This window comes from Dermochelys coriacea, chromosome 4 (genome assembly GCF_009764565.3).
Source record: "Dermochelys coriacea isolate rDerCor1 chromosome 4, rDerCor1.pri.v4, whole genome shotgun sequence".
Classification (NCBI taxonomy): Eukaryota; Metazoa; Chordata; order Testudines; family Dermochelyidae; genus Dermochelys; species Dermochelys coriacea.
Window position 1 is genome coordinate 651516 of NC_050071.1, and position 18526 is coordinate 670041.

An 18526-nucleotide genomic window follows, 5' to 3' on the forward strand; every position below is an offset into this window, starting at 1 on the left:
TTCCTGAAAATTCTCTGAAAAGCTGGACATGCAGAAGTCCATGGGTCCAGATCTAATGCATCCGAGGGTGCTGAGGGAGTTGGATGATGTGATTGCAGAGCCATTGGCTATTATCTGTGAAAACTCATGGTGATCGGGGGAAGTCCCGGATGATTGGAAAAAGGCAAATTTAGTGCCCATATTTTAAAAAGGGAAGAAAGAAAACCCGGGGAACTACAGAACGTTCAGCCTCACCTCAGTCCCTGGAAAAATCATGGAGTACGTCCTCAAGGAATCCATTTTAAAGCACTTGGAGGAGAGGAAGTTGATCAGGAACAGTCAACCAAGCGCAAGTTATGCCTGACCAACCTGATTACCTTCTATGATGAGATAACTGGCTCTGTGGATGTGGGGAAAGCGGTGGATGTGATATGTATTGACTTTAGTAAAGCTTTTGATACACTCTTCCACAGTATTCTTGCCAGCAAGTTAAAGAAGTATGGATTGGATAAATGGACTATAAGGAGTATAGAAAGCTGGCTAGATTGTCGGGCTCAATGGGTAGTGATCAATGGCTCAATGTCTAGTTGGCAGCCGGTATCAAAGAATCATAGAATATCAGGGTTGGAAGGGACCTCCGGGGGACTGAGTCATCTATCTGCCGCCCTGACCGGGAAAACCGAGAAGTCTGCTGCTTGCCAGGGGCTAAGATTCGTGATGTGACGGAGAGACTGCCGAGACTCATCAAGCCCTCGGATCGCTACCCCTTCCTGCTTCTCCACGTGGGCACCAATGATACTGCCAAGAATGACCTTGAGCGGATCACTGCGGACTACGTGGCTCTGGGAAGAAGGATAAAGGAGTTGGAGGCGCAAGTGGTGTTCTCGTCCATCCTCCCCGTGGAAGGAAAAGGCCTGGGTAGGGACCGTCGAATCGTGGAGGTCAACGAATGGCTACGCAGGTGGTGTCGGAGAGAAGGCTTTGGATTCTTTGACCATGGGATGGTGTTCCATGAAGGAGGAGTGCTGGGCAGAGACGGGCTCCATCTTACGAAGAGAGGGAAGAACATCTTTGCCAGCAGGCTGGCTAACCTAGTGAGGAGGGCTTTAAACTAGGTTCACCGGGGGAAGGAGACCAAAGCCCTGAGGTAAGTGGGAAAGCGGGATACCGGGAGGAAGCACAGGCAGGAAGGTCTGTGAGGGGAGGGCTCCTGCCTCATACTGGGAATGAGGGGCGATCAACAGGTTATCTCAAGTGCTTATATACAAATGCACAAAGCCTTGGAAACAAGCAGGGAGAACTGGAGGTCCTGGTGATGTCAAGGAATTATGACGTGATTGGAATAACAGAGACTTGGTGGGATAACTCACATGACTGGAGTACAGTCATGGATGGTTATAAACTGTTCAGGAAGGACAGGCAGGGCAGAAAAGGTGGGGGAGTAGCACTGTATGTAAGGGAGCAGTATGACTGCTCAGAGCTCCGGTACGAAACTGTGGAAAAACCTGAGTGTCTCTGGATTAAGTTTAGAAGTGTGTGCAACAAGAGTGATGTCATGGTGGGAGTCTGCTATAGACCACCGGACCAGGGGGATGAGGTGGATGAGGCTTTCTTCCGGCAACTCACGGAAGCTACTAGATCGCATGCCCTGATTCTCATGGGTGACTTTAATTTTCCTGATATCTGCTGGGAGAGCAATACAGCGGTGCATAGACAATCCAGGAAGTTTTTGGAAAGCGTAGGGGAAAATTTCCTGGTGCAAGTGCTAGGGGAGCCAACTAGGGGGAGCGCTTTTCTTGACCTGCTGCTCACAAACTGGGTAGAATTAGTGGGGGAAGCAAAAGTGGATGGGAATCTGGGAGGCAGTGACCATGAGTTGGTTGAGTTCAGGATCCTGACGCAGGGAAGAAAGGTAAGCAGCAGGATACGGACCCTGGACTTCAGGAAAGCAGACTTTGACTCCCTCAGGGAACAGATGGCCAGGATCCCCTGGGGGACTAACATGAAAGGGAAGGGAGTCCAGGAGAGCTGGCTGTATTTCAAGGAATCCCTGTTGAGGTTACAGGGACAAACCATCCCGATGAGTCGAAAGAATAGTAAATATGGCAGGCGACCAGCTTGGCTTAATGGTGAAATCTTAGCGGATCTTAAACATAAAAAAGAAGCTTACAAGAAGTGGAAGGTTGGACATATGACCAGGGAAGAGTATAAAAATATTGCTCGGGCATGTAGGAAAGATATCAGGAGGGCCAAATCGCACCTGGAGCTGCAGCTAGCAAGAGATGTCAAGAGTAACAAGAAGGGTTTCTTCAGGTATGTTGGCAACAAGAAGAAAGCCAAGGAAAGTGTGGGCCCCTTACTGAATGAGGGAGGCAAGCTAGTGACAGAGGATGTGGAAAAAGCTAATGTACTCAATGCTTTTTTTGCCTCTGTTTTCACTAACAAGGTCAGCTCCCAGACTGCTGTGCTGGGCATCACAAAATGGGGAAGAGATGGCCAGCCCTCTGTAGAGATAGAGGTGGTTAGGGACTATTTAGAAAAGCTGGACGTGCACAAGTCCATGGGGCCGGACGAATTGCATCCGAGAGTGCTGAGGGAATTGGCGGCTGTGATTGCAGAGCCCTTGGCCATTATCTTTGAAAACTCGTGGCGAACGGGGGAAGTCCCGGATGACTGGAAAAAGGCTAATGTAGTGCCCATCTTTAAAAAAGGGAAGAAGGAGGATCCTGGGAACTACAGGCCGGTCAGCCTCACCTCAGTCCCTGGAAAAATCATGGAGCAGGTCCTCAAAGAATCAATCCTGAAGCACTTAGAGGAGAGGAAAGTGATCAGGAACAGTCAGCATGGATTCACCAAGGGAAGGTCATGCCTGACTAATCTAATCGCCTTTTATGATGAGATTACTGGTTCTGTGGATGAAGGGAAAGCAGTGGATGTATTGTTTCTTGACTTTAGCAAAGCTTTTGACACGGTCTCCCACAGCATTCTTGTCAGCAAGTTAAGGAAGTATGGGCTGGATGAATGCACTATAAGGTGGGTAGAAAGCTGGCTAGATTGTCGGGCTCAACGGGTAGTGATCAATGGCTCCATGTCTAGTTGGCAGCCGGTGTCAAGTGGAGTGCCCCAGGGGTCGGTCCTGGGGCCCGTTTTGTTCAATATCTTCATAAATGATCTGGAGGATGGTGTGGATTGCACTCTCAGCAAATTTGCGGATGATACTAAACTGGGAGGAGTGGTAGATACGCTGGAGGGGAGGGATAGGATACAGAAGGACCTAGACAAATTGGAAGATTGGGCCAAAAGAAATCTAATGAGGTTCAATAAGGATAAGTGCAGGGTCCTGCACTTAGGATGGAAGAATCCAATGCACCGCTACAGACTAGGGACCGAATGGCTCGGCAGCAGTTCTGCGGAAAAGGACCTAGGGGTGACAGTGGACGAGAAGCTGGATATGAGTCAGCAGTGTGCCCTTGTTGCCAAGAAGGCCAATGGCATTTTGGGATGTATAAGTAGGGGCATAGCGAGCAGATCGAGGGACGTGATCGTTCCCCTCTATTCGACACTGGTGAGGTCTCATCTGGAGTACTGTGTCCAGTTTTGGGCCCCACACTACAAGAAGGATGTGGATAAATTGGAAAGAGTACAGCGAAGGGCAACAAAAATGATTAGGGGTCTAGAGCACATGACTTATGAGGAGAGGCTGAGGGAGCTGGGATTGTTTAGTCTGCAGAAGAGAAGAATGAGGGGGGATTTGATAGCTGCTTTCAACTACCTGAAAGGGGGTTTCAAAGAGGATGGCTCTAGACTGTTCTCAATGGTAGCAGATGACAGAACGAGGAGTAATGGTCTCAAGTTGCAATGGGGAGGTTTAGATTGGATATTAGGAAAAACTTTTTCACTAAGAGGGTGGTGAAACACTGGAATGCGTTACCTAGGGAGGTGGTAGAATCTCCTTCCTTAGAGGTTTTTAAGGTCAGGCTTGACAAAGCCCTGGCTAGGATGATTTAACTGGGACTTGGTCCTGCTTTGAGCAGGGGGTTGGACTAGATGACCTTCTGGGGTCCCTTCCAACCCTGATATTCTATGATTCTATGACCTCAGGAGGTCATCTAGTCCAACCCCCCGCTCAAAGCAGGACCAATCCCCAATTTTTGCCCCAGATCCTTAAATGGCCCCCTCAAGGATTGAACTCACAACCCTGGGTTTAGCAGGCCAATGCTCAAAGCACTGAGCTATCCCTCCCCCCAAGGGAGTGCCCCAGGGGTTGGTCCTGGGGCCGGTTTTGTTCAACATCTTTATTAATGATCTCAATAATGGAATGGATTGCACCCTCAGCAAGTCTGCAGACGACACTAAGCTTGGGGGAGAGGTAGATATGCTGGAGGGTAGGGGTAGGGTCCAGAGGGACCTAGACAAATTGGAGAATTGGCCCAAAAGAAATCTGATGAGGTTCAACAAGGACAAGTGCAGAGTCCGGCACTTAGGACGGAAGAATCCCATGCACCGCTACAGGCTGGGGACCGATTAGCTAAGCAGCAGTTCTGCAGAAAAGGACCTGGGGATGACAGTGCATGAGAAGCTGAATATGAGTCAGCAGTGTGCCCTTGTTGCCAAGAAGGCCAACACATATTGTGCTGTATCAGTAGGAGCATTGTCAGCAGATCGAGGGAAGTGATTCTTCCCCTCTATTCGGCACTGGTGAGGCCACACCTGGAGTATTGCATCCAGTTTTGGTCCCCCCACTGCAGAAAAGATGTGGACAAAATGGAGAGAATCCAGCAGAGGGCAACGAAAATGATTAGGGGGCTGGGGCATACGTTTTATGAGGAGAGGCTGAGGGAACTGGGCATATTTAGTCTGCAGAAGAGAAGAGTGAGGGGAGATTTGAGAGCAGCCTCCAACTACCTGAAGGGGGGTTCCAAAGAAGATGAAGTTAGGCTATTCTCAGTTGTGGCAGAAGACAGAACAAGGAGCAATGGTCTCAAGTTGCAATGCGGGAAATCTAGGTTCACTAGGAGGGTGGTGAAGCACTGGAATGGGTTACATAGGGAGGTGGTGGAATCTCCCTCCTGAGAGGTTTTTAAGGCCCGGCTTGACGAAGCCCTGGCTGGGATGATTTAGTTGGGGTTGGTCCTGCTTCGAGCAGGGGTTTGGACAAGATGCCATCCTGAAGTCTCTTCCAATCCTGATATTCTATGATTCTATATTGCCTTGGACAAATAGGTGCCAGAAGTAAAATCATTGGACTACCCCATCCACTTTACCTCCCTCCCTCTGCCTCACCCAGCTTCCCTTTCCCTCTTCAGGGACCCTTCTCATGAGCCCCTGTTAAGGCAGGAAGTAAACACCCTTCTTTGTTTAGGAGCAATAGAACTAGTACCTGCTCAGTACAGGGGAAAGGGTTTCTATTACAACTATTTCCTCATCCCATATAAGAAAAGGAGGGTAGAGACCAATGCAAGATCTAAGTCTCCTAAGCAGGTTTGTGAAATACCAGAAATTCACGATGGTGACCCTTGCAGCTCTAATTCCTTCTCTAGACTCTGGGAATTGGTTTTTGAACTCAGGATTCATGCTTCAATATGGTTATGCACCCATCTCACAAGAGATTCCTTCATTTTGTGGTAGGCCAGGATCGTTTCCAGTATCAAGTGCTCCCTTTTGGCCACTCCTAGAATCCGAGAGTATTCTCAAAGGTTCTGGCAATAGCGGTTTCTTATCTGTGCCACCAGGCTATAGTGGTATTCCCGTATCTTGACAACTAGCTATTCAAGGGTCGATCCTATGAAGAAGTGTTGTCCACCACAAGGATGGCACTTTCTGTCATCTTGGACCTGGGCTTCCAGCTGAATGTAGAAAACTCCACACTAACACCTGCTCAGAATATACAAATTCACAGGGGTGTGTCTGGATTCCTGGACATCTATAGCAGCTTTTCCCCTGGACCAGGCTCTGGACGTCATAGAGCCTCATCAAAACAATTCAAGACAGGCCCCAGACCTCAGCCAGAAATTGAATTCAACTGCTGAATCACATGACTGTTTGCACTTTCATGATGGAGCATGTGAAATTACACCTCTGCTGTTGCCACGGGTGACTCAGAATGGTTTATGCATGAAACAAACACAGTCTAGACAAGCCAGTATTGGTTCCTGAGAGGGTGAAGCATTAGCTAGACTGGTGGACAATTCATTGTAATGCAGGTGCAGGGGTCCCCTTCTTCCAACCAAGGCTGATGGTGACTGTGACCACAGATGCATCTCTGTTGGGTTGGGGGGGGTGTACCTTGGCTCCCTGACAACTCAAGGCAGATGGTCGCCTCAAGAGACCTCCCTCCATATCAACCTATTGGAGCTCAGAGCAGTCAGAATGCCTATATTCATTTCCTCCCTTTCATCAGATACAAGTCTATCAAAATTATGACAGACAACTTGACCTGCATGTTTTATATCAATCAGCAAGGAAGGACAAGATCCTCTTCCCTCTGCACTGAGGCAATAAAGTTGTGGAACTGGTGCATAAAAAGTCACATAAGGATCTCAGCAATGCATCTGCCTGGCATACAGTATGTCACAGCCGACACATTCAGCAGGTGCTTCTCCCCAGAAATACGTGTGGGAATTGGATTCTTGTGTTCTCCTTGGAATCCTTTGGTCTTGGGGGTTTCCAGAAGTAGACTTTTCAAAACAATTTTAAGTAAAAAGTGCCACATATTTTGCTTGTGCGAGAGCTTAGGTTGCAGTTCTCAGGTGGATACCTTCCTCTTTCCTTGGACAGGAAGATTGTTTAAATGCCACTGTTTTATTCATCAGAGTAATTCTGATAGCCCCAATGTGGTTGGGGCAGTTCTCTTACCTATTTCACCATGCTCTCTATCCTCTGTTAGATCTCCCAACCACTCCTCAACTCCTCTCTCAGTATGCCAGATGCCTAATGAACTCCAACCTGAGCATTCTTCACCTCAAAATGTGCTTCCTCAGTGGTTCATGGGGCTACAACATGTGCTGTCAAATAGTAGAAAAGTTTCCAGAGCTACTTACCTTCAGAAGTGAACAAGATTCGGCCACTGGTGCAAACTCCACAATGCTTCTCCTGAATCTGCCCCACTTCCTCTCCTTCTGGAGTACCTGCTACAACTTAAGAAGTCGGGCCTGTCCCTCAATTCTATCAAAGTTCACTTGGCCTCCCGATAACCTTTCATACTTCTACTGAAGGTTTTTTCCCCTCTTTGCTCATCCCACAACCATGAGATTTAAGAAAGGCTTGGGGCATCTAGTCCACCGATAAGGCTTAGGACTTTCCAGCCACATCTCAACTTTCTCCCTAAAGTTACTTTCAAATTTCACCTGAATCAGACCATAGACCGCCCAGTTTTCTTTCTGAAACTGCATACTTCCAACCAGGAGACTTTTCTCCATACTCTAGATGTCAGGAAAGCATCAGCCTTCTACCCAGACAAAACTAAACTATTTCACAAATCCAATAGATTATTCCTTTTGATTGCAGACAGATCTAAGGGTTCTGTCATTTCTACCCAGCAATTCTGCAAATTGATGTCTGATTGTATCAAGCTGTTGACATTTCACCCCATCAGCATTTCAGCACACTCAGCCTGATCACAATCTACATCTATGACTCTCCTTAAAAATGTTCCCATTTCAATAATCTGCAAGGCCACTGCATGGTGTTTGATACATTCCTTCTCTAGACACTGCCTAGGTTGATGCCTCAAAATCCAGTGCTTCAGTCGGCAATGCAGTTCTCTGTGCTGGATTCCATTCCAAAGCCCCCTCCTCCTACTGCGGATACTGCTCGGGTGTCACCTAGAGTGGAGCACCCACAGGGCACGACTCGAAGAAAAAGAAGGAGAAGGAGAAGGAGAAGGAGAAGAAGAAGAAGAAGAAGAAGAAGAAGGGGTTACTCCCCCTGGGTGGTAACTGTGGTTCTTCAAGATGTGTGTCTCTAGGGATGCTCCACTACCCATCACCCTTCCCCTTTGCTTCGGAGGTTCTGCTGAGACGCAGAAGTACAGACAGAACTGAGGGGATGGTTCAGCTGCACAGTGTGATATAGCCTCGATACAGGACAAGGGGATACGAACAGCACATGTGCAGGCCAAACGGACACTGCTAATGAATATCTCCATTCAAGGGCATGTGAGGTGCACGCAGGCCAGTGTCGAGCACCCCTAGGGACGCACGTCTCGAAGAACTACAGTTACTTCACAAGGGAGACACCCCTTCTTTTGGTTTTCTGGCTTTTCATAAAGCTGATTTGACTGTGTGTCCACTGCCTACTTTGCTTTAAGCTGATTCACACGCCGCAGTTCACAGGGCTCCATGTATAAACTTTCAGGACAAGATCATGATATTGTGCTGCTATCACAAAGGGAGATTAGGCCCAGCTCCACAAAGGAATGTAGGCCTCTCAGTCTGAATTCACACAAGGAGTTAGACACTGAGATGCTGAGTGTCACAACAACTCACTTTTAGGCAACTAGAAAATCTCTGGGATTCACAGAGCCTGGGTTAGGCACCTCAACTCCTGTTCAGTGAATGGGGAGAGACTGGTGTCTTAGCCTGAATGTCACAAAAGCCAGAAGAAGGCAGGTGTGACATACCCTAGGGACAATCTAGACTAGTGAATAGCTGTGTTACCTCTGCCCTCTAACCTGGGCGGCCCTTTGCGCTGCTTTGCTGCTGTAGCCTCGAGTCAGGACTGCTCACAAACAGCCTCCATCATGCTGGTCACTCCCAGCTACGTCTGTGTGTGTGCTGCAGCTGGCCAGCCACTCACAGGTTATATGGCAGAGTGACCCCAATGCACCCACAGGCCTAGATTTTCCAGTAGAAATGTCTGTTCTGTACTGGCCAGGCCTCTCCTGGACAAGACAAATTCATAAAAAGTCCATATTTCTTTAACAGAAAAATATGCATAGTTTGTTACCCCAAATGGCGTTTCCCAGACATTTAAATTTAAACACACTGGATTAGACATAACAATAGAGCAAGTTAATTAGCCACAAATAGAGAGAGATTTTAAGTGAATACAAGTAATGAGGCATAAAAGTCAAAAATAGTTATAAAAAAAATAAAGATAAAACACAACTGATGCCAAACTTAACAAACCGTTAAATTCAAAGCAAAGCTTTGCTCACCACATGCTTTCAACAGTCTTACTTTCCAAATGGTTTAAGCCAGGGACTCTTCTTCTGTGTCAGGGCTGCTTCCTTTGTCCCTTCTCTTGCAGTGTACTGCTGGGCAGAGAGAGGAGGTATTCTGAGTTACTTTGTTCTTAATTTTTATAGTGTCAGTCCCCCTCTTGGAAAACATTTCCAGCTGAGATTCAAGAGACAGTCTGTAGGAAAGGATGTTTTCTGCTGCCTTTTTTCTTACCTGTTTGAGGCTTCTTTGTCTTCCTGCCCTTCCTGACTGATGACTCTGTTTTCTGCTTAAGTGCAAATTCAGCAGAGCACACATTCCTTTGTTTGACACAGACCTGTTTGCAAACTCAGTTTGGGACATCTTACAGTGGAATCTTATAACTTCACACACAATGTTGCCACACACATTTTATCAGGACAACAATGACCAAAAATTTATGAATTTTCAAATGATACCTTACAAGGCATACTGTGTATAGAAATTATTGCATAGTGTGTAGCATGTGGAAACAGGTGTACCTTCTGTCACAAACACCCATTAACCCAAAACAGAGAGAGACAAAGCAGGCTGCTCTGCCAGGCAGAGAGGCCAGATCTCATGCTTCCCTACACAGTCTCCTAGCTGGGAAGGAGAATCAGGAACCCCCCCCCCCGCCCCCACACACACCATCCCTACTGCTCTTAAAGTGCTAGCTTGCAATTCCAGTACAGTCCTGAATACACCACACTCAGACCTAGATGCTCCTTCTCTGTATTTCTTCCATGCTTATCTCTGAGTTCCCTCCATGCTGTCCCAGGGTGGATTTACCATTAAACACAGGGTGCCCTGGCACGGGGCCCCCCAACAACAAGGAGCCCCAGGACCGGGCACTCAGGCAGCTCAGCACCAGCGTGCCCCGGGGCGGGACTGTGGGGGACAGGGGAGAGCAGGGAGGGAGGCTCACCTGCAGCCTCAGGGGAGCAGGTAGGAGGTGAGGGCGGCGGGAGCACCGCAAACGTGGGTGGAGGACTCAGGAGGAGTACTGGGTGGCTGCGCAGCCAGCCAGAGAGAAGTGGCGCTTTGAAGGGGAAACTGCTGCTTCTCTCCCGCTGCTGACTGCGTGGCTGCCCCTGCTCTTCCTGAGTCCTCCAGCCCATGCTCGCAGGCTGGATTCAGGAAGGGGATGGGGCTTTATAACTGCAGCCCGGGGCCCCCCTTAGGCCGTGGCCCTCCCTGGGCTGCAGCCCCTAAAGCCCTGTGTTCCGGCCCTGCCTGGCGGGAGGGCAGTGGCTCGGAGAATCGCAGCCAATGGGAGCTGCAGGGGTGTGCGGAGCCACCCTCTCACACCCTAACTTCCTCCCAGCCCCCACACCCCCAACCCTGAATCCCCTCCCCCACCCTAACTCTCACCCAGACCCTGGACCCCAATCCTGAGCACCCTCCCGCACCCTAACTCTCACCCAGACCCTGCACCCTGATCCTGAGCCCCCTGCCGCACCCTAACACCCTCCCAGACCCCAGATCCCCAGCCCTGAACTCCTTCCCACTCCCTAACTCTCACTCAGACCCCGCACCCCCACCCTGAGCCCCAAGAAGAGAATAGAGAAAAAAAGAATGAAAAACATGGGGGGAGGGAGATAAGAGAGAATGCTCCCCGCATGGGGGGGGGAATGAAGCTGAGCACAGGGCCCCACTAACTCTAAATCCGCCACTCTGCTGTCCTTTACATCTGAAGTTCCCTGTCACAGCACAGCAAACACCAGGCCTCTCTTCTTTCCAACCCCGCTGCATTTCATCCAGCTTCACTCAGCATCTTGGCAGCACCCCTGGCGGTGGGACAGTTCTTTGCCCTCTTTCACTGAAGGTTTCATCAAATTTCCAATAGATTTGACAATAGATTTTGGTCTAGCAGCTTGGCATTTTCTCATGAACCTCTGTTTCACTAGAAAAATTCCAACCAGCACTACTTGGGAGACCTCTCAGGGTATGTGTACAATGCAAAAAAAAAAAAACAAACCCTGCAGCAGTGAGTCTCAAAGCCCAGGTCTACAGACTTGGGCTAGCCTTATAGGACTAAAAATAGCTGTGTACATGTTCCATCTTAGGCTGGAGCTCAGTCTCTGAGACCTGGCAATGGGGGTAGATCTCAAAGTAGATCCGGGCTGTGAGACTTCCTGCTGCAAAGCATTTTTTATGCAGTGTAAATGTTCCCTCAGTTATTGCCAGGCATGAATCTGCATTAGGCTACGGAATTACACATCCATCCCTCCCCCTTTTCTGGTACAGTGTCTGTCATTCACTTGGTGAGGAAAGCTTCTCTGGCTAGACCAGTCGTGATTATTCCCTTGCCTGTAACTCACTTTTCTGGGGATGTGGGGAGCCAGTAATAACTCTCACACTGTTGGGCACACAGCTGGGGCCCCATTTACATTTGTCTATCTATTGAGCTGTCTCCCCTTGGTGGCTCCTGAAGGCATTTCGAGAAGTGTCAGACAAATGGTGTCTGTCTGTCAGGGCCTTGCATTTCCCACCTTTCTATCAGTGTCATAATTTTCAATAACACCAAATCCAGATCAGATACAATGTCTTGGCAGATGGAATCTAAACCATCAGAGTGTTCTCCTAAAGCATTGAATCAGGGTAAATTACAACTCTTTGTTGCTTTTGTTGGATTATTGATTTTATCTAAATAATTTTTTTCCTTTGGGAGTGAAGATTTTTGCTAATCACACTGCAATTCAAGATGAATCCCATACAATTTAGTTTGTATTTATTTATCTTGCTTCTTGTTAGGTGATGAGGTTGGGGTTTTGGTAAAAGTAGTTGCGTGTGTTTTGCATGCTGTGAGAATGTTCTTGACTTTTAATATTTATCATGTACGCACATGTGCTCACATTAGGGGATGGGAATATTCCATCTGGGAGAAGGATTGGATTAGAAATTTAATTAAAATTTCAGACATTTTGTGTTTTGGTTTGGTTTAATATTTATATAACACATTCTTCTAGAGTTTGTTTTGCTAATAGTAAACCTCACTTAAAGTTAACAGAGTTTTCAGTATGGGATGCTTTGAAGGGAAGGAACAAAGCAATAAAGGGCATTTAAGTGCCCAGCTCCCACTGATTTAAATTTGAGTCAATCCGAATAGGATTGACTGAAACATTTTCTTAGACGATTTCTCAAATTGGAGCTCAAAGTAGAAGTTCTCAGGTAATTTAGTGCCTATTCATTTCTGCCTGTTTGTTTGTAGCGAGATCCTGGCTACATTTTGTAAATTCCATTTAGTCCCAATACAGACTCTATATGAAAGTACAGACTATTCAGAGCATCTGTGTGCAGGAATTCTCATCTCTCACTTTGTCCTTGTTTCAGAGATCAGCAGAGCGATGGAATATCATGGTAAGTTAAGCTGTTATTTTAATAGTGTCAAAATTTCCCTGGTTCCTTTTCTTGTACAATGAAACATTAAGCCAACAGCTAGAGGGTAAAAATAACCATTTAACTGGTGGGAGGGGCAAAGAGCTAGACATCTGACTGATTTGCAGACTAGTGTCATGTTTCCTTTGCTAAAGTGACTAGGCAGATAATCCATTCTTTAGGAATTGCCCTTCCCGAGATATTCTTTGTTAGTGGAAGGAACTGACCCAGAACTGAGATTCTCTCTGATTGTACCTGGGGATTTCAAAGTCATTGGAACCCTACTTTTATCCCTGGCACTAAGTTCACTTTGAAGCGCAGAAACAAGCTCTGAGTGCATGTAGGAAAAAACAGGATGGCGGGAAGGTTTCAAATGCAGTTCAAAGAATTATCATTAGTGTAGACCCGTGTGTGGGTGAAATGTAACACACCCAGAGCCCTTTGCACTCAGGCCCAGAGCCACAAAGGCACTTGGGGACTCAGTGCTGCAACCCTAACTTTCAGCTAGCCACCCCCTGGCATCTACAGAGCCTGAGTTAGGCACCTAGGCTCCCGATACCATGCATGGGGAGACATGAGGCACATGAGTATGATCCACACAAGCCAGCTTGGGGAGCTCTCTAAGAAGGGTAATGGGAGATGCTCAGAAGAGGGGTGTGACCCTTCCAGGGACTTCAGCATCTAAGTCTGGGCTGGAGAGAGGTGCCTGTCTCTGTGTGTGACCTACAGCTGAGAAGCCTCTCCTGGAGTCAGGTCCCTCAGGTGTTTATTGGAAGTAAGGCTGTGGGGCACAACTCAGGCCACACAACACAGCTACGGGGTGGAGGAGCAGGTGGCCTCATGCATAACCTTTAGCCCACTGATTAGGGCACTCACCCTAATTAGGTCACTCACAGAGTGATCTGGATAATTTGGTAAACTGAGTGCAAGCAAGCACTGTATGTTTTAATACGGCTACATATAAATGTATGCACGCAGACCCCAAAAGTGCAGGCCATAGTGACAGAATGGGGGATTCTGAAAAAGATGGGGGGATTGTGGGCTGAACTTGAGCTCCCAGTGTGATGCTGTGGCCAAAAGAGCTAATGCCATCCTGAGATGCACAAACAGGGGAATCTCAAGTAGGAGCTGGGAGGTTATTTTACCTCCGTATTTGGCACCGGTGCAACCGCTGCTGGAATCCTGTGTCCAGTGCTGGACCCCACAGTTCAAGAAGAATGCTGATAATTTGGAGAGGGGTCAGAGATGAGCCATGAAAATGATTAAAGGGTTAGAAAACATGACCTATAGTCATAGACCCAGGAGCCCGGTGTATTTAGTTTTTTACCTTTTATTAAAGATACAGAAACAAGAAGGAAAAATAGACAAAACAATTGAAATGGAAAGTGTTAAATAAGGTTTTCATTTTAACAACAGCCCTTGTTCCCATTCCCTTTATCAGGAGAGAGTTTTTAGAGAGCAAACCCACCTGTTTGACAGTCTCTTAGATGGTATTAAAGATGGTAATAAGTGTTCTTTTTGTGGACAAGAGAAGAATTAGTTGGAGCTGCTGTTGTTTCTGCTGTTGTTAAAGTCCCATCTGGTTTCCTACCACACAAAACAAGACAAACACACACAAAAGAGGAGAGAGAAAAAACAGGAAAGAGAGAAAATCAGCTGCTGACTCTCACTCATAATGTCACTGCTGGAGAAACCCAGCCCAGCCCACAGTGTTATCAGCCACACTGAGACCTGAAAACTCGTAACTGTGTCGGCTGTTTGGTGCGTTGCTTTTAGCTGCTTCCTCCAGTCACAGGCTCACAGTAGTGTTGCTAAATATGCAGTCTTGGCCGACTCTGCCAGACTCCTAATAGACAGACAGCAAAAGCTGAGCAATAAGAAAGAGAAGACATGAGGGGAGGAAGAGGACACATGAAGTGGGGGGCAAAGTCTCACATTCGAGGTGGTGTTGAGATTTAGCCAGAGCCAGTGGAGGTGGTGATGACATCTGGGTCCCATGGTCTCGCTTGGTCTGGTCAGGTGTCTTTCAAGCTCAGGGTGTCAAAGGACCAATGGTGTCATAGTGGATCCCAGGGGACAATGGCAGTCATGATGATGGAGCTCACTATGTTCAGTTCCCTTCCTCCCGACAACAGTGGGTCTCAGACAGCCTGACTCTCTTGCCAGGGGATTTTCTGGTAAGAACCCCAATATGGAATGATGCGGGGGGGAAATCACCCATCCACTCATTATCTTCTCCAGCAATTAGGCCCAATTTCTAACACACCAATTTCGGTTCATTGATTTCCAGTCTCGGATTTTTCTTGTTCACCAGGCATGGTCTTAACCCAGTCTTTGAGTTATATCCGGAGGCCTTTTTCTCTGCACTGTTTCCGTCAGTCTCACTGCTCTTTGAACCACCTTTCCCCTCAGCAGTTATTGTCATCGGTTGCTGTGAGTTTTGGGGAACTTTCACTGACGCTGCACAGAGGAGCTCAGAAGCAGGGTCAGTCTGTAGGCCCAAGTATCACAACAGGGTCAAAGGGAGGGGGGTTTCCTCCCTACTGCAGATTCCCACCCTTCAGCTGCTGTTCCCCCTTCCCAGTGCCCAGGTTTTTAACCCCTTCTCTTGACTTCCCTGCAGTGCGTGTGACTCTGGATCAGGACACAGCTCATCCTGCTCTCATCCTGTCTGGGGATCGGTGGAATGTGAGATATGGAGACGAACAGCAGGATCTGTCCCACAATCCTGAGCGATTTGATAAAAGACCCTGGGTGCTGGGCTCTGAGGGGTTCACCGAAGGGACTGTGTACTGGGAGGTGGAAGTGGGAATGAGGTATTCTGGGTGGTCGGGGTGGCCAGGGGGTCTGTGAAGAGGAAAGGCTGGGTCAGCATGTCCCCCAGGGACGGGATCTGGGCCATTGACTGGAGCAGACAGATGCCTCTGATTCCACCCTCCTCTCAGAGCACCCAGCCCCAGAAGAGCAGGCAGATCCGGGTCTGTCTGAACTATGAACCGGGGCAGGTGACATTTTTCAGTGCCGATAATGAGGCCCTGATCCACACTATGGCTAGGGCTGATTTCGCTGGGGAGAGAATCCGCCCGTTCTTTGGGACAAAGTCCCATCTCAGCCTGTTGCCCTGCCCTGAAACAGAGGGGCAGGTAGGTGACACTCCCCAGTAGGCCCTGAGCCCTGTGCTCTGGTGGCCTGTCAGTCTGTCACTGGAGGACAGATACACACAGCACCAGGCTTTAATCCCCAGCTAGAGAACCACCTGGCGGGAAACTCCTCTGTTCATTAACTTCCTCTTACAACCCAACCTCAGCCCCCCTGCGACAATGCGTGGAGGACCAGGAACTCGATGACCACTCAACAGCCCCTTTCTTTATAACAAAAGGGGACTGTGGCTCAATAAATGAATATTAATGGGGCCAAACAGAGAGTGAGAATGGCTCTGTTACAGCCGGCAGCGTTAGGGCCCACCCCGGGAGATGGGTGACCCAGGGTCCCGTCCCCTGCTCCAGTGATGCTGTCATCAGTTATCCAACATGGAACAGCTTCAACATCACAGACTGTGGGAGCCCCGAACCTGGAATTTCCCATAGCCAGTGGTTAGGGCTGTCACCTGAGAGCTGGCAGAGCCCTGCTTACATCCCGTGTGCTCGTCAGCGCCAGGGGGACTTGAACTAGTAGTCTCCCACAGCCTGGGTGAGCAGCTAACCCCTGGGCTAAATGTCAGGAGCGTGTCCTGCCTCCTCTCCCCCTGCAGCTTCATGTGGAATTAGGTGGCCTCTGAGCAGGCCTCCCAGATTGGGTGTGAATGGCTGTGGGATTAAGCACAAGACAGGCAGTTGGGTGCCATGATAAATGGAGTGTGGGGGGGTAGCTCCCTTTGATGGACACCCAGCCATTCAGTTAGCTACAGAATCCTCCTTAGCAGCTGTACCCTAATTGCCTTACCTGTAAAGCGTTAAGAGGTAAACTTCAAATGAATTGGCACCTGATGAGGGGAACCAATACCTTTTCAAATTGGGAAAAACTGCTCTGTGTGTGTGTCTTTGTTGTCTGGTCTGGAGACACAGGGCAGCAACAGGCTGTAAGGTTTGGGCCAGGTGTGGGAAATCATCAGCATCATACCTAGAAATTCCTCATTTGGAAACCCAGATATGGAAAAAGAACAGGAGTACTTGTAGCACCTTAGAGACTAACAAATTTATTTGAGCATAAGCTTTCGTGAGCTACAGCTCACTTCATTGGATGCAGGCCCCCACCTTCTGCACTCAGAGTGCCAGAGGGGGGAATCAGCCTTGACAGGCGCGTAGAGGGAGGTAGCAGCGCACGCTCAAAGGCACAAACACAGCTGCCCAGGAAGCTTTGACTGACAAAATGTATGTGCTGAGCGAGGTTTGGCACCCGCAGGTCGGGAGGAAGCTGAGGAGGAGTTTTGTGAGTCACAGCGGTGCCTAACTCTGGAAGGTGGGTACTTAAGTACTTTTCTGAATCCAACCCATCATCCCACTAGCAGTACGGACTCATTGTCATCTCCCTTTTCGGTTGATTCCACTGCTCTTGGGGGTCGGCATGTTACCACAAAATGTCCCCTTCTGTGGCATCTCCTACACTCTGAATCATTTGTCACTCGCCAGCACTGAGTCTGTGTATAACAAAAGAGAATTTTTTAATAAAAGGAACCCAACATTAATGTGGAAAAACATCCCCACCACATTCCAGGTATGTGACTGTGACAGGGTTGGGACTCACCACCGCAGCACCTCCCGCTAGTGCGTCTGGGAATTAGCTCTGTCCTCTGCGGAGCACCCCCTGCCGGGGGTGTCCTGCCCGTCATCTGCTCCCCGTTGGTATCCGGACCCGCCTTGGTCCCTGCTCGGCGATGTCCAAGTCTGATCACTGCCCTCCGGCAGAGCCCCTTAGTCCCTCCTCACCCCCTTCCGGGGGGGAGGGGCGGGGGCTTTTAACAGCAGTCCCTCTGCTCGGTCCTGCCACATTGGCCAACCGCAACCCAAAGTCTAGCCCTTCACATCTGGGGCACGTTGCAGTCTGACATGGCCGCTCTTCGTTGGCCAGTTGCAATGCAAGGGGAAAGGGGGGTGGGACCCAGGCCCGCCCACTACTCTGGGTCCCGGCCCAGGGACCCTCTAGCAGCAACCTCCCTGCCTTCCTTCTCGCCTCTCGCTCCTCTATCCTCCCTGGGCCAATTCCCCTCTGGCCCCTTGCACCGTCTAGGCAAGGGGTCTCAAACACGCGGCCTGCGGGGCTATTTGCTGGGGCCCGCCAAGTGCCCCCGCCCACCCCCTGCCTACCTCCATGCCAGGGGCGGGCAAACTACAGCCCACAGGCCTAGATTGCCCCCCAGGGCACCGCGAGCCCCAAGCCGCTCCCGGCACCATGTCCCTGCGGGGGACGGGGCGCAGAGGGCTCCGTGCGTTGCTTCCAGGCACCACCCCCTGCAGGTCCCATTGGCCAGAAATGGGGAACCGTGACCAATGGGAGCTTCGGGGGAGGTACCTGGAGGAGCGGCAAAAGCAGTACACAGACCCCTGTGCCTCCCCATCCCCCAGGGGCAGCAGGCACATGGTTCCAGTTGCTTCCCGGAGCGGAGCAGAGCAGAGCGGGGCCAGGGGAGGCAGGCAGGGAGCCTGCCCTGGCCACGGTGTGCGCTGCTGCCACCCTGGAGCCGCTCTAGGTAAGCGGTGCCGTGCTGAAGCCTGCACCCCAAACCCCTCCTGCACCCCAACTCCTTGCCCTGAGCCCCCTGCCAGACCCCACACTCTTCCTACACCCCAGCCCCTGCCACACCCTGCACCCCAACTCCCTGCCCTGAGCCCCCTGCCGCATCCCCCACCCCACCTGTACTCCAACTCCCTGCCCTGAGCCCCCTGCACACCTCCTGCATTCCCTGCCCTGAGCCCCCTGCCACACCCATCACCTCTCCTGCACCCCACACCCCAACTCCCTGCCACATGCTGCACACCTCAACTCCCTGC

The 18526-nt window shown here is 49.6% G+C and overlaps 1 protein-coding gene and 1 long non-coding RNA gene across 2 annotated transcripts in view; one reads left to right on the forward strand and one right to left on the reverse strand.

Annotated features, from left to right (window-relative positions):
• The window catches only part of LOC119854956 (class I histocompatibility antigen, F10 alpha chain-like), a 404018-nt gene that overhangs the window by 234079 nt on the left and 151413 nt on the right, over positions 1 to 18526 (forward strand). The gene's annotated exons all lie outside the window — the stretch shown is intronic.
• Positions 8028 to 14032, reverse strand: LOC122460084. The gene is made up of 3 exons (XR_006281157.1): positions 14008 to 14032; positions 9137 to 9232; positions 8028 to 8860 (listed from the first exon to the last, which is right to left on the reverse strand). It is a non-coding gene; the product is annotated as an uncharacterized LOC122460084 (long non-coding RNA).